Source organism: Schistocerca piceifrons, chromosome 6, assembly GCF_021461385.2.
Source record: "Schistocerca piceifrons isolate TAMUIC-IGC-003096 chromosome 6, iqSchPice1.1, whole genome shotgun sequence".
NCBI classification, from domain to species: domain Eukaryota; kingdom Metazoa; phylum Arthropoda; class Insecta; order Orthoptera; family Acrididae; genus Schistocerca; species Schistocerca piceifrons.
In genome coordinates this window covers 290,787,902-290,809,615 of record NC_060143.1, presented here as the reverse complement: position 1 = coordinate 290,809,615, position 21,714 = coordinate 290,787,902, and the positions used below count along the sequence as shown (strand labels likewise).

The 21,714-nt window shown below is 51.9% G+C and overlaps 1 pseudogene; it reads left to right on the top strand.

Annotated features, from left to right (window-relative positions):
- The first annotated feature begins 6,659 nt into the window (after positions 1 to 6,659).
- On the top strand, positions 6,660 to 6,807 carry LOC124803763 (annotated as a pseudogene).
- The last annotated feature ends 14,907 nt before the right edge of the window (positions 6,808 to 21,714 follow it).

The following is a 21,714-nucleotide window of genomic DNA, read 5'->3' as shown; positions in this document are numbered from 1 at the left end:
GGTTAGAACTAGTTAGTAGGAATTAGATTAGAAATTTAGATTTAGGAACCTGCAGTGATTTACAACCTGGCCAGCCCAGTGTCAGGGGCACGCCCATCGGAATCAGCTCGATGGGCAAGGCAATACAGTAGGTTTGTACATTGCTGACACACCTGTGACGCTGCAGGAAGTAGAATGTAGGTTTAGCTAAAAACTTAGAGATTAGAATAAATTGTATAACTGCCCATTCAAACTAACTTATAGCTGTAGCTCACAACTTAATATAAAATAGAAAATAGAATTAGCTGCTAATTGTAACTAACAGTAGCAAGTAAGACCCACTAATCAAATAAGGAGGTGGGTTGGATGTATAATTATTGTTGATGGTATATAAAGATTTCTTTTTTTTTAAAAAAAAAAAAAAAAGAAAAAAGAGTCCCTTCAGAGGTCAGAGCACCCTCCTCCCAATGCTGGGGCACGCTGCCGATTAAAAATGCACATCGGCAAGAGCATCCTGTGGTAGTGACAGATAAAATTACAAAACCCATCCAAGAAAGCATAATAAGGTCCACTGCCAACTCTGACACCAAAGACAGTCCAGTGGTCAGATTGCCACCCGTGGACCCGGTGAGGGTGTACCCAAATCTTGAGTACACCATGCAATTAGCAAGACTGGAGCAGCCGGCTACCCTGACCACTGCCTTACGTCATGTGGTCCGGGTTGGACATGAGTACGGACGAAGGGTAACCTTCTCGGTGATGGAGGCTGTGAACAGGATACAATTAAAGTCGGTGAACCTCCCCACTGACTTCGGAGCACTGCGGGACCTACTCAAAAAAGTCTTTGAAAGACGAGGAGAGAAATTCGACCTGGATGACATTTACAATCAATCAGTAATAGCAAACGTCCGACTGGCTTATGACTGGAACAAAACCTGGCCGCATGACCATATACATACTTATTTTCCATGACGACCAGAATAAAAATCGGACAACTTAACACTCATAACAGTCGACTAGTAATGCAGGAGCTCCGAAAAGAAGTGGTGGAAAAGAGACTGGATGTACTCTGTTTACAGGAGCCGTACTCTCTGGCTGGAAAAGTTGCGTTCACTGCCGCAACATGGCAAACTGTTAGCAGTGGGGATATCCCCAGAGCGGCTATTCTAATAACAAACATGGCACTGCGTGCAACCCCCTTGTCACAGTTCTCCAACAGTCACTGCAACGTCGTGGAGATACAATTTCCGGCTGGAATTGTTATCATTATTAATATGTACTTCCAGTACGGAGAGAGAATCGAACAACATATAGACCATCTAGTGAGTGTGGCCACGGCGTTGCGGGGACGCAAAATCATTATAACTGCCGACATAAATGCCAAATCCCCCCTATGGTACAATGGCACTAGGGATGAAAATGGAGCCAAAGCTGAAGAAATGATAATGGCTCTCCAACTAGTGGTGGCAAACAGACCAGGCAACCCCCCACCTACGTGGCTGGAGGAGGACAGGGTACCAACATTGACGTGACGTTGGTCACGCCAAACACAGTGAATATAGTCCAAGAGTGGAAAGTGGAAGACAATGCCACCACTAGCGATCATAATCTAATCACCTTCATGGTTGGAGATAGAGAGTGCCGCTGGGCCATGGGGTGGGAGGTGTAAAGGAACTTCAGGAAAACAGATTGGGAACGCGTCTAGCCAGAGAGTGCGACATCCCTCCATTGCCGGAAGGAGATGAAGGACAAGACATGAATGTGGACGACAGAGCAGAAGGACTGGTACGCACAGTAACAAGAGCGATTGAGGCGGCCGTACCAACCAGGAGAAGGGCCGTGGCGGCCACACCGGCACCATGGTCAGCCGAACTGCAAGAACTACGTCAGTCAGTCAGGAGACTGAGGAAGCACTACCAGCGCAGTGTCGTCTGGTGGGAAAAGCAAAGATGGCTGCAGTTATACCGGGAGGCAAAAGAGAACTTCCAAAAAGAATTAAAAAAGACCAGAACAACTAGTTGGGAAAATTTTGTAACCAGTCAGCTGGCCCTCGATCCTTGGGGTGTGCCATATAGACTGGTAAGGGAGAAGATTCGTTCCCCAACAATGATATCAACGCTCAGGCGCGGGGACGGGATGACGGAATCCTGGCAGGAAACTGCCGAGGTCCTCCTCCGGTCGCTGTTGCCTGACGATGATAGAAATGAAGACACAGAAGAGCAGCGTCAATTACGCGATGAAGACCTTCATAGGTATGAAAATGACGTGGCGGTCCTCCCCTTCTCTGAAGAGGAAGTTGCTTCTCTTATTAAGTTCCTAAAGAAGGGAAAAGCCCCCGGGCCAGACGGTATTGTGGTAGAGGTAGTGCAGTTCTTAGCCCCACAGTTAGTTGCGCCACTCACACACATTTTCAATGCATGCCTTAGGCAAGGCAAATTCCCAAAAATATGGAAAACTGCGAACGTGGTGATCATTAAAAAGGGCCCCGAGAAGGACCCTGCAGAGGCCAAATCCTACAGGCCCATTTGCCTGCTGGACGGCTTCAGCAAACTACTTGAAAAGCTACTAGCGGACAGATTGACTGCTCACCGCATGCTTCACGGGGTGAGCGACAGGCAATTCGGTTTTGGGCCGGGCCGATCGGCATCTGATGCAATCGCCCTAGCGGCCGAGGTCTGTGGCTCAGCCCCGTCTAAGTATGTTGTTGGCATCATGGTGGATATCAGTGGCGCCTCTGACAAACTGTGGTGGCCTTCGCTCTTCTCCTGCTTACGGGAGAAGGAGTGCCCAGAGCTGCTATATGGGTGTCTGAGGAGCTATTGTGAAGTCCGGGAGGTATGGCTATCATCCCCTAGCGGGAAAGTCCGGAAAACTATCACCAAAGGTTGCCCCCAGGGCTCCGTGTTGGGTCTCCTTTTTTGGGATATCCACATGGAGCCTCTTCTGGAAAGCTTACAACAGAGCGAAGATGTGCTAGAGGTGATAGCTTACGCTGACGACCTCCTCCTGCTGGTTGGCGGCCGAAGTCGCGAGGACATAGAGCCAAAAATACAGAGAACAATAGACATACTGCAACTATGGTGCCACAGGACCAAAATGACTATTTCACCAACCAAGTCGACTTACTTATTACTCAAAGGACAATTAATAAGGAACCCGACTGTGAGAATTGACGGTATACCTGTTCTTAGGAGACGAGAGACACGATACTTAGGAATCGTCATCGATGAAAGGTGGAATTTCGCAAAGCACATAGAAACCGTGACCCAGAAAGCACTACAATCACTAAATAATCTGATTATCATAGGACACAAGAGATTTCACCTCCCGCCTCAATTAATTAAACTCTACCACAACAGTATACTGACATCAATAGTGGGTTACAGTTTGGGAGTCTGGGCTCACAGGCTCACGAGGGTGGTGCCTGCTGTGACGGTGAGGAGAGTACAAAGAAATATGATATTAAGGTCCGTGGGAGCTTACAGAACATCCCCAGGAGGAGCCCTGTTAATCACAATGGGACTCTGTCCCCTAGATATAAAGATTAGGGAACAGGCAGCTTGGTACTGGGTAAAAAAGGGGGTTATCACCAAGGTAGAAGAAATTATAGGAGCACTGGTCAGGGACAAAGGTGAGATTAGGGAAAGAGGGGTAAACCTATGGCAGGAAATATGGGAATCGGATGAAACTGGTAGAAGAACCTTTCAGTTCCTACCAGATGTAGGGGACAGATTGAAAATGAAGTACTTTAAGCCAACTCGGGGATTGTTCCACTTTCTCACCAGTCATGGCCCCTATCCGACATATCTTTGTCGGTTTGGGAAAAAGGTTACGCCTGCGTGTGACTGTGGCGCACTGGAGGGTACTCCTGACCATGTGGTTTATGAGTGCCCCCTTTTCGATGATGTAGCCAGGACATTGAGACAACTACCCAGCACAAACACCTATGACCTTTTAAGACAGGGGGAGACATTTCACAGACTAAATACATTGGCAAACAAGGTATCACAGAAAGTTCTGACAACTTTCTTGAGATACCTTCATGATTAAGTAAATAGACAACACTGAATGCGACCACCGCCCCAATCCCATACCACCGGTTCGTGGACAGGTCGACTTTATAGTTGGAATCCGCCACAACCACGACCGGGGGGACTGGGGCAAATCCTGATCAAGACAACGCACCGATAATGACATAGATTAGAAAGTAGATGTAGTTAATTAGAATAGGATAGTAAGTTAGGAACCTGCAGCGATAATTTAACCCTTGCCTGCCCTGTGCCAGGGGCTCGCTCATAGGGATTAGCTCTATGAGCAGGGCAACAAGTAGGTTTATATCATTAACTGGCACAATTGTAACGCTGCAGGCAGTTAGTATTAACCAGTAGTAGTAACTAGAAATTATGCTAGCTAGTAAACTAAGAAGTAGTCTGCCTAGTTGAAATCGTAGAACTGTCTGTAGTTAAGAAGAATGTATAGCTGCTATTGTAAATTTAGAAATGTAGGACCCATTAATCATTAAGGTGGTGGGTCATTATTGTATAACTATTATGAAAAGAAATCAAGATTTTTTTTTTAAAAAAAAAAAAAAAATAAATAAAAAAAATAAAAAAGAACACAGAGTTCCGACCAGAGATGGAAGGGACGCTTTTATTAGATCAAAACCAATCGGTCGGCTCGTCCGGTCCGTTTGCCTTGGTGACTCTGAATAACTTTGGGCTGATCGCACGGTCCTCGTACCGGCGACGCATCTTTCAAATGTCTGCCTTATCAACTGTCGATGGTAGGTTCTGCGCCTACCATGGTTGTAACGGGGAATCAGGGTTCGATTCCGGAGAGGGAGCCTGAGAAACGGCTACCACATCCAAGGAAGGCAGCAGGCGCGCAAATTACCCACTCCCGGCACGGGGAGGTAGTGACGAAAAATAACGATACGGGACTCATCCGAGGCCCCGTAATCGGAATGAGTACACTTTAAATCCTTTAACGACTATCTATTGGAGGGCAAGTCTGGTGCCAGCAGCCGCGGTAATTCCAGCACCAATAGCGTATATTAAAGTTGTTGCGGTTAAAAAGCTCGTAGTTGGATTTGTGTCCCACGCTGTTGGTTCACCGCCCGTCGGTGTTTAACTGGCATGTATCGTGGGACGTCCTGCCAGTGGGGCGAGCCGAAGGCGTGCGACCGCCTCGTGCATGCTCGTGCGTCCCGAGGCGGACCCCGTTGAAATCCTACCAGGGTGCTCTTTATTGAGTGTCTCGGTGGGCCGGCACGTTTACTTTGAACAAATTAGAGTGCTTAAAGCAGGCAAGCCCGCCTGAATACTGTGTGCATGGAGTAATGGAATAGGACCTCGGTTCTATTTTGTTGGTTTTCGGAACCCGAGGTAATGATTAATAGGGACAGGCAGGGGCATTCGTATTGCGACGTTAGAGGTGAAATCCTTGGATCGTCGCAAGACAAACAGAAGCGAAAGCATTTGCCAAGTATGTTTCCATTAATCAAGAACGAAAGTTAGAGGTTCGAAGGCGATCAGATACCGCCCTAGTTCTAACCATAAACGATGCTAGCCAGCGATCCGCCGCAGTTCCTCCGATGACTCGGCGGGCAGCCTCCGGGATACCAAAGCTTTTGGGTTCCGGGGGAAGTATGGTTGCAAAGCTGAAACTTAAAGGAATTAACAGAGGGGCACCACCAGGAGTGGAGCCTGCGGCTTAATTTGACTCAACACGGGAAACCTCACCAGGCCCGGAGACTGCAAGCATTGGCAGATTGATAGCTCTTTCTTGATTCGGTGGGTGGTGGTGCATGGCCGTTCTTAGTTGGTGGAGCGATTTGTCTGGTTAATTCCGATAACGAACGAGACTCTAGCCTGCTAACTAGTCGCGTGACATCCTTCGTGCTGTCAGCGATTACTTTTCTTCTTATAGGGACAGGCGGCTTCTAGCCGCACGAGATTGAGCAATAACAGGTCTGTGATGCCCTTAGATGTTCTGGGCCGCACGCGCGCTACACTGAAGGAATCAGCGTGTCTTCCTAGGCCGAAAGGTCGGGGTAACCCGCTGAACCTCCTTCGTGCTAGGGATTGGGGCTTGCAATTGTTCCCCATGAACGAGGAATTCCCAGTAAGCGCGAGTCATAAGCTCGCGTTGATTACGTCCCTGCCCTTTGTACACACCGCCCGTCGCTACTACCGATTGAATGATTTAGTGAGGTCTTCGGACTGGTACGCGGCATTGACTCTGTCGTTGCCGATGCTACCGGAAAGATGACCAAACTTGATCATTTAGAGGAAGTAAAAGTCGTAACAAGGTTTCCGTAGGTGAACCTGCGGAAGGATCATTACCGACTAGACTGCATGTCTTTCGATGTGCGTGTCGTGTCGCGCAACACGCTACCTGTACGGCTCGCAGTAGCCGTGCGCCGCGTGCGGAACCATGCGTTCGTCCCAAAACTAATGGAAATAATGTGTGGTACGAGCGCTGTGGCACCTGGCGCCTGGCGCCGGTTTTGAATTACTTTCGCCCGAGTGCCTGTCCGCTCCGGTGTGGAGCCGTACGACGCCCATCGGCCCATCGGCCGTGAGGCCGTTGGACACAGAACGCTGGAACAGGGGCCGTCACACGCCTCAGTCCCGCCTATGCGACTGTCTTGAAAGAGACAGTGGAAACTATGAAAAGATCACCCAGGACGGTGGATCACTCGGCTCGTGGAAGAACGCAGCGAATTGCGCGTCGACATGTGAACTGCAGGACACATGAACATCGACGTTTCGAACGCACATTGCGGTCCATGGATTCTGTTCCCGGGCCACGTCTGGCTGAGGGTCGGCTACGTATACTGAAGCGCGCGGCGTTTGCCCCGCTTCGCAGACCTGGGAGTGTCGCGGCCGCCTGTGGGGTCGGCCGCGTCCCCTTAAACGTGCGATGCGCGCCCGTCGCCTGACGGTTCGCATACCGGTACTTACTCGGTAGCGTGCACAGCCGGCTGGCGGTGTGGCGTGCGACACCTCGTACAACGACCTCAGAGCAGGCGAGACTACCCGCTGAATTTAAGCATATTACTAAGCGAAGGAAAAGAAACTAACAAGGATTCCCCCAGTAGCGGCGAGCGAACAGGGAAGAGTCCAGCACCGAACCCCGCAGGCTGCCGCCTGTCGTGGCATGTGGTGTTTGGGAGGGTCCACTACCCCGACGCCTTGCGCCGAGCCCAAGTCCAACTTGAATGAGGCCACAGCCCGTAGAGGGTGCCAGGCCAGTAGCGGCCGGTGCGAGCGTCGGCGGGACACCTCTCCTTCGAGTCGGGTTGCTTGAGAGTGCAGCTCCAAGTGGGTGGTAAACTCCATCTGAGACTAAATATGACCACGAGACCGATAGCGAACAAGTACCGTGAGGGAAAGTTGAAAAGAACTTTGAAGAGAGAGTTCAAAAGTACGTGAAACCGTTCTGGGGTAAACGTGAGAAGTCCGAAAGGTCGAACGGGTGAGATTCACGCCCATCCGGCCACTGGCCTCCGCCCTCGGCAGATGGGGCCGGCCGCCGGCGCGGAGCAATCCGCGGTGGGGTCGTGTCCGGTTGCCTTTCCACTCGCCGCGGGGTGGGACCGTTCCGGTGTGCGGTAGGCCGCACTTCTACCCTAGTAGGACGTCGCGACCCGCTGGGTGCCGGCCTACAGCCTGGGTGCGCAGCCTGTCCTTCCGCGGGCCTCAGTTCGCGTCTGTTGGGCAGAGCCCCGATGTCCTGGCTGGCTGCCCGGCGGTATATCTGGAGGAGTCGATTCGCTCCTTTGGGCGCTCGGCCTCCCGGCAAGCGCGCGCTGTTCTTCTCGGATGACGGACCTACCTGGCCCGGCCCCGGACCCACGCCGCTGTTGGCTCGGGATGCTCTCGGGGGGAATAATCGCTCCCGTCAGCGGCGCTTCAGCTTTGGACAATTTCACGACCCGCCTTGAAACATGGACCAAGGAGTCTAACATGTGCGCGAGTCATTGGGCTGTACGAAACCTAAAGGCGTAATGAAAGTGAAGGTCTCGCCTTGCGCGGGCCGAGGGAGGATGGAGCTTCCCCGCCCTTCATGGGGCGGCGGCCTCCGCAATCCCGGGGCGTCTCGTCCTCATTGCGAGGTGAGGCGCACCTAGAGCGTACACATTGGGACCCGAAAGATGGTGAACTGTGCCTGGCCAGGACGAAGTCAGGGGAAACCCTGATGGAGGTCTGTAGCGATTCTGACGTGCAAATCGATCGTCGGAGCTGGGTATAGGGGCGAAAGACTAATCGAACCATGGGTGAGATCTCCGGCTTGCTTGATATGCTGAAGCCGCGAGCAAACGACTCGGATCGGAGTGCCAAGTGGGCCACTTTTGGTAAGCAGAACTGGCGCTGTGGGATGAACCAAATGCCGAGTTAAGGCGCCCGAATCGACGCTCATGGGAAACCATGAAAGGCGTTGGTTGCTTAAGACAGCAGGACGGGTGCCATCGAAGTCGGAATCAGCTACGGAGTGTGTAACAACTCACCTGCCGAAGCAACTAGCCCTGAAAATGGATGGCAGTCATATCCGGTCCTTGCGGCCGGTCGCGAAGCCCTGACGAGTAGGAGGGTCGCGGCGGTGGGCGCAGAAAGGTCTGGGCGTGAGCCTGCCTGGAGCCGCCGTCGGTGCAGATCTTGGTGGTAGTAGCAAATACTCCAGCGAGGCCCTGGAGGGCTGACACGGAGAAGGGTCTCGTGTGAACAGCCGTTGCACACAAGTCAGTTGATCCTAAGCCCTAGGAGAAATCCGATGTTGATGGGGGCCGTCATAGCATGATGCACTTTGTGCTGGCCCCCGTTGGGCGAAAGGGAATCCGGTTCCTATTCCGGAACCCGGTAGCAGAACCGATACAAGTCGGGCCCCTCTTTTAGAGATGCTCGTCGGGGTAACCCAAAAGGACCCGGAGACGCCGTCGGGAGATCGGGGAAGAGTTTTCTTTTCTGCATGAGCGTTCGAGTTCCCTGGAATCCTCTAGCAGGGAGATAGGGTTTGGAAAGCGAAGAGCACTGCAGTTGCGGCGGTGTCCCGATGTTCCCCTCGGACCTTGAAAATCCAGGAGAGGGCCACGTGGAGGTGTCGCGCCGGTTCGTACCCATATCCACAGCAGGTCTCCAAGGTGAAGAGCCTCTAGTCGATAGAATAATGTAGGTAAGAGAAGTCGGCAAATTGGATCCGTAACTTCGGGATAAGGATTGGCTCTGAGGATCGGGGCGTGTCGGGCTTGGTCGGGAAGTGGGTCAGCGCTAACGTGCCGGGCCTGGGCGAGGTGAGTGCCGTAGGGGTGCCGGTAAGTGCGGGCGTTTAGCGCGGGCGTGGTCTGCTCTCGCCATTGGTCGGCCTCGTGCTGGCCGGCGGTGCAGGATGCGCGCGCCTGCGCGGCGTTCGCGCCCCGGTGCTTCAACCTGCGTGCAGGATCCGAGCTCGGTCCCGTGCCTTGGCCTCCCACGGATCTTCCTTGCTGCGAGGCCGCGTCCGCCTTAGCGTGTTCCTCCGGGGGCGCGCGGATGCGCGGATTCTCTTCGGCCGCCATTCAACGATCAACTCAGAACTGCCATGGACTGGGGGAATCAGACTGTCTAATTAAAACAAAGCATTGCGATGGCCCTAGCGGATGTTGACGCAATGTGATTTCTGCCCAGTGCTCTGAATGTCAACGTGAAGAAATTCAAGCAAGCGCGGGTAAACGGTGGGAGTAACTATGACTTTCTTCAGGGGAGCTCGGATACTTGGACGCAGATTCAACGCCGCGGCCTTTGCAGATGACGTCTTGCTGTTTCCATCGACCCCGAGGGGCTTGCAGTCCCTCATCGATGCAGCTACCGCAGCCCTCGCACATCTGGGGCTGCAGATCAACGCCCGGAAGTGTTTCACCCTCGCCTTAGTCGCGTCAGGGCGCGAGAAGAAGGTGAAGGTGGATGGCGATGTCACCTTCAAGGCAGGCAACACCACCATGCCTGCCCTGCATGTGGGTGAAATCTTCCGGTACCTGGGGCTGCAATTCTCCACAGCGGGTCGCTGTGTCTTCAATCCATGACGCCACCTGGTGGAGCAGCTTGACGTCATCTCCCGAGCTCCGCTGAAGCCGCAACAGCGCCTCCACGCCCTCACCAACGTACTTCTCCCTGGCCTGTACCATGGGCTGGCCCTCAGCCGCACCCGGGTGGGTGCCTTGAAATCGGCGGACATCACCATCCGAGCCGCCGTCAGGAGATGGTTCCGCCTTCCGGCGGACACCCCCCTGGGATACTTCCACGGTCCTGTTGCCCAGGGGGGCCTCGGCATTCCATCTTGCCGTTGGATGAGTCCAACGCTCCGTTGGTCCCGTCTCCTGGCGCTGAAGAAGATAGGGCCAGCCTGCGACGGTGCAGGCCTGGATGAGGTGCAGCGTGAGATCGAGGTGCTGGAGTGACACTTGACGTGGGAGGGCCACCTCCTCAAGTCGTCAACGCAGGTTGGGGAAATGTGGGCGGCGCCATTGACGGTGCGGCGCTGTCATCCTCTGCCGCCGTCAAGGGCCAACATCAGTGGGTCGCCGACACCAGTCGCCTGCTATCTGGGCGTGAATACGTCGACGCCCTCCGCGCCGGCATAAACGCCTTCCCCACGAAGGCACGGCGCAGTCGCGGGTGGGAGGCGGACACCAGATGCCGCGTGGGCTGCCAGGCCGTTGAGACCGCCAACCACGTACTACAGGCTTGCTTCAGGACGCACGGGTCCCGGGTCAAGCGCCATGACGCGATTGTGCGTTATGTCGCCCGTGGACTCGCGCAGAGGGGCTTTAACATCTCCGTAGAGCCCCACCTCCGAACACCTGAGGGCATCCGCAAGCCTGACGTGGTGGCGGTCAAAGACGGCATCGCCCGCGTTATCGACGCCCAGATAGTCGGAGACCATCTCCGGCTCGACTGATGTCACTCCCAGAAGGCGGCCTACTATGACACGCCGTCCATCCGGCGTGCCATCTCCAACCTGCACCGTGACGTCGAGGAGGTGACTGTGTCCACCGCGACATTGAACTGGAGGGGTGTATGGTCTCCAGCGTCGGCGAGGGACCTCGCCGCCATAGGCTTCCGACCCCGAGAACTGGCGGTACTGAGCACCCGTGTACTGCAGAGCTGCTGCAAGAGTTACAGAATCTACGAGCGTATGACGGCTTCTAGGCTGATGGAACGAGTCGGCGTCGGCTAGGTTGCTGGATATTCTCTTCGCCTTGACTCCTGGGTCCTATCCACAGGAGGAATAATCCGTCTTTATTCCTTTGTTCTTTCTTTATTTTGTCTTTGTTTATTTGTGTTCTTTTCTGTGATATGCATAAGTTTTGTGTCCGCCCTGTAAGTCCCCACCTCGGTGGCGGACATTGGCGGTGTAACACACCTTCTTTACTGTACTAGTGTACTTATGTATATTGTATGTTTATTCTCTGGAATAAAGACGGCTAGTGATAGCCAAATGCCTCGTCATCTAATTAGTGACGCGCATGAATGGATTAACGACATTCCCGCTGTCCCCATCTGTCATGGCCGCCATGAAGACGTGCTGCTGAAGTGCTCCTCGCCTTGATCGTGTTTTTTCTGGTGTTTTCTTCGAGTTTTGTTATGAGAGTGATATCAGTGATTGCTGTTCTAAGGTACTGTACTGTGCATAAAAATTGAGATTGTAAGTGTGCAAAATAAGGCATAGGAAGATCTTTCTTTAATGTAGGCTGTTAATGTGTCGTGACTGCCTATAAGTCAATGAATATTTCTTCAATTAGTGTCTTTCCGAACTTAAATTGGGAAACACGGTCTACTATTTCCTGTAGTGCTTGAAAAGTGTTCTATGTGTGGATAATGAGACTGAATTGAGTAGAATGATGTTAGAAACTATATATTCCAACGTATTTTAGTTTTGGCGCGATAAACTGGTCTGCCATTGCTGCCTACGTAGTGACGTCATTTTGGCGGTAACAGTGATTTGCTGTGGCTCCTCTACGTCATTACGGAGGGAAGCCCCATGATCGGCGGTTCCCCTTCTATTATCCTATTCGTTAAAAGGGGACTGTTTTCATATCGGCGCGAAACTGGTCGGTTTCTAGTGTGCAATTTGATTTGCTGGAATCATAACAACGTCATCTTGGCAGAATTATTTTATTGATTGACCAAACCGACATGGAGGGAGAGTATTTTAATTGAAGACGTACTGATAACAATTCGCAACGTGTCGTTACTGGACACGAGGAAATTTACGCGGGAGAAACCGCACTAGGCGCGCGTACTGAACGTGCACAGATCCACGGGACAGTGGACGTAAAGAGGCACCAACGGAGCGGCACCCTACACGGACAAAATGTAAAAAAGCAAGGTACACCACCATGTAGATCGAAAAAGAGTGAAGAAGCACGTGGAAACAAAATGGCAACTTTTGATACACCGAAAAGTGCATCAAACGCCGAGAAAATTACCGCAGTAGAAGAAATACATAGTGATTTTGCGGCCGAATTGAAAAGTAAGAAGGTTTCCACCAATGTTTCCCAACTCGTGAGAAATAGAATTTGGGCATTAGCACTGACACAATCGAGACTAGGAGGAGAGAGAGACGTGTTAAATACAGAAAACACCCGACTTCGACGACAAGTAGAAGTGCTCACTACAACTAGAGCACTACAGGATTCGCAGTCCACCGAGGCCCTCCAACAGGCGAGGCTCGAAGGCAAATAGATATGTTAAAAGAGGAAAATGACAGGTTGAGACAACAGGTGGATGAGCTGCTGCGCGAAACGATACCAGATGCAAAACAGAAAATACAAAATCTAGAGGATGAATTGCGGAAAGCACGAGAGGAAAACAGCCACCTTCAAGGCGTTGGGATAAAAACGACACAGACTTTCGCATCTGTGGTTGCAGTAGGTAACCCAAAACAACGTAAATCGGTAGCGAAGATGGAAAAAGCCAAGGAAAAGCAGGCTACAACACTATTTTTCAGACCTACAAACAATCAAAACACCAAAAATGTTCGGGACGCATTGACGAGAGAAATAGATCCTCAACAAGAAAAATTGAAAATTATGGCTATAAGAACCACACCGACAGTGGTGGTAGTTGAAACGGCATCCGAAGAAGACTAAAAAGTTACAGGCAAAGGCAGAAACGATACAACATATTAGGTGTGAAGAAACTAAAAAACGAAGACCATTACTTATAACTCATAGGGTCCCAACTACAGTTACGGAGAATGAGTTTTTATTACAGCTTTATGAACTAAACATGGAAGGAAATATTAGCGAAGAAGAATTTTCTGAAGGGGTGAAGATCAAATTTAAAGCAGGGCAGAAGGGGAGGAGCACAACTAGCATAGTGTTGGAAGTTACACCAAAGATAAGAACAATTCTTTTGAATCATGAACGAGTTTTTATGAATTTTTTGGCACTGTATATTGAGGACTACGATGCAATAAGTAAATGTTTTAAATGCTGTGGGCTAGGCCACACAACTAAGTACTGTGATGATGAACAAATAACCTGCACTAAGTGTGGGGAGAAGGGACATAAAAAAGCTGATTGCCTGTCAAGGGAACCTCCAATAGGATGCATTCCATGTAAAAGAAGAAACAAAGTATGTAACAAAGGAGGAAGCTCAGACTGCCCAACATACAAGATGCTGCATGACAGACTGATTGCTAAAATCCAATATGAATAGAGAAGGAAATGTAAATAAATTGAGGATATTACAGTTAAATATGAAGAATAGCATCACTGTGAGTAACGAGCTTCCTAAGGCAATGGAGGAGACACGAATTGATATAGCATGTTTGCAGGAACCGTATTCAAGAAATGGCAAACTGATATGTATCCCAAGTAATAGTAGAGTGATAACAGGAGATACACCACCGATGGCAGCATTGGTTGTAAAATCAGTAGATATAACTATTACTAAAATTACTCAGTTAAGTAATACTCATGCAACAACAGTAGAACTGAAAAGAGGAAATGATACGTGGATAATAGCATCCTTGTACGCCCAATATTCCCATGACATACAACCATATGCAGATTGGATTAAGATGGTGGCCGAATATGCAAGAGGAGGAAAATTGCTCATCGCAGCTGATATTAACGCAAAGTCAACCGTTTGGCATGCAAACACTACAGATGATAGAGGAAGAATCATCAATTAAATCCTCGCTGAGCACAACCTATACGTTCTAAACAAAGAGGGAGAACCACCAACGTTCGACAATGGTAGGTCACAGAGCGAGATAGATATAACCATAGTAAACGACAAAGCCTTACCACACTGCCATAGGTGGGAAGTGCGACCAGGGCTTGTACATAGTGACCATAATGGGATAGTGATAGAGTTACATGGCACTCTAGACACAAGTAATCGAGAAGGAAAGCAGTTCAATCTGAAGAGAGCAAACTGGCCTAAACTGAGACAGATAGTAGAATCAGCTGATCTTGCTTCAGAACGTGGTAGTGTGGACTACAGAATCCACGTCCTCACGCAACTGTTAGTGAGGGCACAGGAAGAAAGCATTCCAAAGCACAACTGCAGGCCCAAGACACGAACGCCATGGACAAATGAATTATCCCTACTTCGAAAAGATAATAGGAAGAAACGCAAATTTTATCAAAAGGCGATAACCGCACAGGATAAAGAAATCAGACTGGCTGACTATCGTGATGCGAAGGCAAAATATATCCCCCTAGTCCTGCACGTGGCGGATTGCACCTAAGAAGTCGACCAGACCCCTTTGGTCATCTTATATGATGTACCGACAATTATGTCAAATGAGGAGATTCATGAAACCGTGAGGGCACAAAATTTCGAAGAAATGACAGAGGATGAATTTAAAGAAAGCTTCAAATTGAGATTTAAAACAGGACCTCGAGACCGTGACGTGGTTCACCACGTCGCAGAGGTCTCAGCTCAAATGTGGAAAAAGATTACAATGGGCAGACTCTATATAGGCTTTCACGCCATAAACACACGTGACTATATTGTGGTACCGCGTTGCCACAACTGTGGAGATCTCGACCACGTTCTGAGGCATTGTACCAGGGGGTCGGCCTGCTCAAAATGTGGCGAAGACGGACATGTCCGTAAAGATTGTAGGGCTACAACAGTCTGCATCCCTTGTAAAAGAAGGGGCAAAAAACCTTGTGGCGCCACTGGGCGGAATTGCCCCACCTACAGACTCTTAGAGCAAAGGTTAATCTCAAGGATAGACTATGGCTGAACAAGCCAAAGCACACAGGATGACCAAAAGAAAATCCCCGAGCAAAAGGAGGAGGGATGCCATGAGGGCAAGTGCCTTTAAGATGTTTTTGAGGTCGCTCACTAACGCCTCAGTCACTACAAAGGATGAGTGCACTCAGACGGAATCCACCACAACTGACAGAGGAACTCAAACTGAGCCTCTTATAGTCAAGTCTCCCTCCTCCCAAAGCCGGAGGACTACGCCGACTAAAGATCAACGGCAATGGCATCCTGTAACAGAGACGGTGGCAATCTCAACGAAAGAGAACAGTAACACAAAACAACCACTACAGGAGAACACAATAACTAGCTCCAATGAACTAGCCACGAAAGATCCTGTCGTGAGATTTCCACCCATCGACCCAGTCAGGGTCTATCCAAACCTTGAATTTACCATGCAATTAGCGAGACTAGAGCAGCCGACTACACTGACCACTGCCTTAAGACACGTGGTCCGGGTGGGACACGAAAATGGTAGGAGAGTCACCTTCTCGGTAATGGAGGCCATAGACAGAATCCAGCTAAAGTCAGTGAATCTCCCCTCCGACTTCGGAGCCCTGCGGGACTTACTCAAGAAACTTTTTGAAAGACGCGGGGAAAAATTTGACTTGGACGATATTTACGTACAAGCAGTTCTAGCAAATGGACGTATCACATTTGACTGGAATAAGACCTGGCCAAATGACAGAATACATACATATTCTCCATAATAACTAGATGACAAAAAATCACCATTGGACAACTAAACGCCCACAACAGTAGACTAGTGATGCAGGAGCTACGTAAGGAAGTGGAGGAGAGGAGACTGGATCTGATCTGTCTGCAAGAGCCGTACTCCCTAAATGGGAAACTAGTATTCACAGCCGCGACATGGCAAGTTATAAGTAGTGGAGAAAACCCAAAATCGGCAATAATTATAACTAATAGAATTATGAGAGCCATAGTTCTCACACAATTCTCATCCAGCCACTGCAACGTCGTGGAGCTGCAATCTCCATCTGGCACCATCGTCCTCATCAATATGTATTTTCAGTATGCTGATGAAATCGAAAGACATTTGGCACATCTTACCACAGTCATCACGGCGTTGCGGGGGCGAAAAGTAATTATAACTGCCGATATAAATGCTAAATCCCCCCTATGGTACAGCGGCACCAGGGACTCAAATGGAGAGAAGGCAGAAGAGGCCATTATGGCCTTGCAGCTGGTGGTAGTAAATAAACCTGGAAATCCTCCGACTTATGTGGCGGGAGGTGGCCAGGGCACAAACATTGACGTGACCCTGGCTACGCCCAACACGGTGCACCTAATTCAGCAGTGGGAAGTGATAGAGAATGCTACCACCAGTGACCATAATCTTATCTCTTTCAGTGTGGGAAACAGGGAGAGTCGCTGGGCCATGGGGTGGGAGGTGCAATATAACTACACTCCTGGAAATTGAAATAAGAACACCGTGAATTCATTGTCCCAGGAAGGGGAAATTTTATTGACACATTCCTGGGGTCAGATACATCACATGATCACACTGACAGAACCAGAGGCACATAGACACAGGCAACAGAGCATGCACAATGTCGGCACTAGTACAGTGTATATCCACCTTTCGCAGCAATGCAGGCTGCTATTCTCCCATGGAGACGATCGTAGAGATGCTGGATGTAGTGGTGGTGGTGGTGGTTGTTGGATGTTTAAGGGGGACTAAACAGCGAAGGTCATCAGTCCCCCATTCCAAAATCAGGCGAGCCGAAAATCTACGAAGCAGATAAAATCCAAAGGGGGAAGAGACGTCCCCCCAGGCGCTAAAAGCACACAAATTCAGCAACAAACACTACAGACAAGAACAGGACAGAGGAACACCAGACAGAAAGAAACAGAAGAAAGGAAGATGGCCGGAGACTGGTTGACTGACCACGAGATCAAAAATGGGAAAGAGTCAACCATCTCACGGCACACCAGAACAGCAACAGACACAAGGACAATAGACACAGAAAGGGAAAGGCGCAGGACCTCCCTAAATCGAACCATAAAACGGACTACCACGGATAAAATTTAAAACGGTATCAGCCATGGAGGCATCGTCGGATAAAACCAAAGCCAAAGTGCCCGGGAGATTAAAAGATTGCCGGAGTGTGCGCAGTCGAGGACACTCCAGCAAAATGTGGCCGACCGTCAGCCGGGACCCACACTGACACAAGGGGGGATCCTCCTGACGTAACAGATGGCCGTGCGTCAGGTAGGTATGGCCGATGCGCAGCCGACACAGGACTACCGAGTCCCTGCGAGAAGCCCGCAGGGAGGAACGCCACACATCGGTTGTCCCCTTGACAGCCCGTAGTTTATTCGGGGCTGTCATGCCACGCCACTCAGCAGCCCACATCCCAAGTACCTTACGGCGCAACACCAGCTGCTGGTCGCGAGCCGTAAGGCCGATCTCCAAAGCTGGGGCGTCTATCGCCCCTTTGGCCAGCCTGTCAACACGTTCGTTCCCCGGGATGCCAACGTGACCTGGCGTCCAAACAAAAACCACCGAACGACCAGAGTGGGTAATGGTGGAAACAGACTCTCGAATAGAGGACACCAGAGGAGAAGAGGGATAGCAGCGGTCGATGGCCTGGAGGCTACTCAGGGAGTCACTGCAGATGACGATGGACGCATCTGAGCAGGAACGCATATGCTCAAGAGCTCGCAAGATGGCCACCAGCTCTGCAGTAAAAATACTGCAGCCAGCCGGCAAGGAGCGTTGCTCAACATGGGCAGCGTGAGCAAAAGCGTAGGCAGTGCGACCATCAACCAGGGAACCATCAGTGTAGACAGGCTCACAGCCCGGAAATGAGGCGAGGAGCGCAAGAAAACGGCGACGGAGGGCCACAGGCGGAACCGAGTCCTTAGGTCCCTGTGCCAAATCCAGATGGACGGACGGCCGGGACAAACACCAGGGAGGCGTAGGTGTACGGACCCGGAAGGGAGGCAGAAGAGGGAATGACCCCAGTTCTGACAGCAGGGACTGGACACGGACAGCTACGGAAAGCCCAGACCGAGGTCGCCGTTCGGGCAGGTGGTGGACCAAGGCAGGGAAAAGCAGGCGACGATTGGGATGGCCTGGCGAGCAATGTACGTGGACAGCATAGTCGGCGAGCAGACGATGGCGGCGAATCCGCAGCGGGGGAACCCCAGCCTCCACCAGTAGACTATCCACGGGGCTGGTGCGAAAAGCGCCAGTTGCAAGCCGAACCCCACAGTGATGTATGGGGTCTAACAACTTCAACACTGAGGGTGACGCAGACCCATAGGCCAGGCTCCCATAATCAAGCCGGGACTGCACAAGGGCTCTGTACAATTGCAGTAGCGTGCAGCGATCTGCACCCCAAGACGTGTGGCTAAGGCAGCGGAGGGCGTTGAGGTGCCGCCAGCATTTTTGCTTCAGCTGAGTAACATGAGGAACCCATGTGAGCCGGGCATCAAACACGAGTCCCAAGAAGCGGCAAGTGTCCACCACTTCAAGCAGGTGGCCGTCGAGGTAAAGGTCAGGATGAGGGTGGACCGTCCGACGCCTGCAGAAGTGCATAACCCGAGTCTTGGCAGCAGAGAACTGAAAACCATGAGCCAGAGCCCATGATGCTGCCTTGCGAACGGCGACTTGCAACCTGCGTTCGGCGACTCCCGTAGTCGTGGAGCTAAATGAGATGCAGAAGTCGTCGGCATACAAAGAAGGAGACACCGACGACCCCACTGCTGCAGCCAGACCATTAATGGCCACTAGAAATAACGAGACGCTCAACACCGAGCCTTGCGGGACCCCATTTTCCAGTATATAAGAGGAACTAGAGGTGGCACCGACTTGCACCCGGAAAGAGCGGCGCAATAAAAAGCTTTGAAGAAAAGCCGGGAGCCGACCACGAAGACCCCACCCATGCAACGTGGCGAGGATGTGATGCCTCCATGTGGTGTCATACGCCTTCCGCAGATCGAAAAATACAGCAACAAGGTGCTGACGTCGGGCAAAAGCCGTACGGACAGCAGACTCCAGCCGCACCAAATTGTCCACTGCAGACCGGCCCCGACGGAAGCCACCCTGGGATGGAGCGAGGAGACCGCGCGACTCAAGGACCCAACACAAACGCCGCCCCACCATACGTTCGAGCAATTTGCACAAAACGTTGGTGAGGGTAATGGGACGATAGCTGTCCACCGCCAGTGGGTCCGCACCGGGCTTCATGATGGGGACAATAAGACCCTCTCGCCATTGCGACGGGAACACGCCCTCGCTCCAAATGCGATTAAAGATGGTGAGGATGTGTCTCTGGCAGTCCCTGGAGAGATGCTTCAGCATCTGCGCATGGATGCGGTCCGGTCCTGGTGCTGTATCAGGGCAATCAGCGAGGGCAGCGAGGAGTTCCCTCTCGCTGAAAGGAGCATTGTATGTTTCATAATGACGCGTGTGGAATGAGAACGGCGTCCGCTCGGCTCGCTCCTTTAGAGAGCGAAAGGTGGGGGGATAGGATGCAGTCGCAGAGCTCTGAGCAAAGTGCGCGGCTAGCCGGTCAGCAATGGCGGCAGCGTCCGTGCAGACAGCGCCATCCAAGGAGAGCCCAGGGACACCCACAGGGGTCTGGGAGCCATAAATCCGCCGGATACGGGACCACACGTGTGAGGACGAGACACGGGAGCCTAGGGAGGAGACGTACCTCTCCCAGCACTCCTGCTTACGCCGTGCAATAAGTCGACGGGCGAAGGCACGGAGCCTCTTAAAGGCGATGAGGGTCTCCAGAGAGGGGTGCCGCCTATGACGCTGGAGAGCCCGCCTACGGTCGCGAATAGCCTCAGCAATCTCCGGCGACCACCAGGGGACAGCCTTCCGCCGAGGGAGGCCAGAGGAACGGGGGATGGTAGCCTCGGCCGCTGAAATGATGGACGTGGTTAAAACACGGACCACCTCGTCAATGTCACCCTGTGGGGGAGACGCAATGGTGACAGCGGAAGTAAAAGCTGGCCAGTCAGCCCTGTGGAAAGCCCAGCGGGGCAAGCGCCCAGAAGAATGACACTGTGGCAGTGACAAATAGATGGGAAAATGGTCACTACCACACAGGTCAGGATGCACCCTCCAGTGGAAAGATGGGACAAGTCCAGGGCTGCAAATAGAGAGATCGATGGCCGAGAACGAGCCATGGGCCACACTGAAATGCGTGGGAGCACCGGTGTTTAAGAGGCTAAGGTCGAGCTGAGCCAACACATGCTCCACGGCCCGACCACGATCATCGGAGACAGTCCCACCCCATAGAGGGTTGTGGGCATGGAAATCGCCCAGCAGCAAAAAAGGTGGCGGCAGTTGGGCTATCAGAGCAGCCAGGACATGCTGCGCGACAGTACCATCAGGTGGAAGGTAAATACTGCAGACGGTAATGGCCTGGGGCGTCCACACCCGAACAGCGACAGCCTCTAAAGCTGTTTGCAGAGGCACAAACTCGCTGTGAAGAGAGTTCAGGACATAGATGCAGACGCCACCAGACACCCTTGCATAAGCTGCCCGGTTCTTAAAATAACCCCGATAGCCACGGAGGGCAGGGGTTCGCATTGCTGGAAACCAAGTTTCCTGCAGAGCAATGCAAAGGAAAGGATGACGGCTCATAAGGTGGCGGAGCTCAGCTAGATGGTGGAAGAAACCGCTGCAGTTCCACTGGAGGATGTTATTAGCCATGGATGGGAAAGGCGTGAAGGGACTGGGGAGGCAGATTACGCCTCCGGGGCCCCTGCTGCAATGGAGTCACCACCTGGACAACAGCCATCTACAGCATCCGAAGGACTGGCGAGATCCAGGTCCTCAGCGGACGCCAGAATCTCCACCTCATCCTCAGACGCAGAGCTTGTAGGAAGCGGTGGAATGGGTGCCACCGCAATGTCGGTAGCCTTGGGGAGTTTCTTCTTTTGCTGCTTCGCGCGCTGTGCCTTTGGTGGCGCAGGCTGGGAGGGCGCAACTGGGTCGGTCTCAGGGACAGACGACGACCGTGTGTCCCTACGACCAGGGACCGGCGGTTGTTTAAGCCACTTGCGGCTGTCGGCCTTTGTACCGGACGAAACTTGGGAAGGGAGGTCCCCAAGGGACCCCTTCCTTACGAGAGTAGCCGAAGAAGTCGTACGCTTCTCCGGCTGGGAAGGGGGGACTGATGTCCCCGATGGTTGGGGGGGTGTTGCTCCTGAAGTAGATGGAGCAGGAGCAACAGGAGGTTTAGTGCCCCCCACCATCAAGGGGGCAGGTGTGGGACTGCGACTCTGAGAGCTGACCAGAGCGGATGGAAGTGGAGAAGGAGTGACAGTGGCGGCATAAGAAACTGGCATGCGCACCGGATGAAGCCGATCATATTTCCGCTTCGCCTCAGTGTACGTCAGGCGGTCGATAGTCTTTATTTCCATGATCTTCCGCTCCTTCTGCAGGATCGGACAGTCTGGCGAGCAAGGCGGATGGTGCGCACCACAG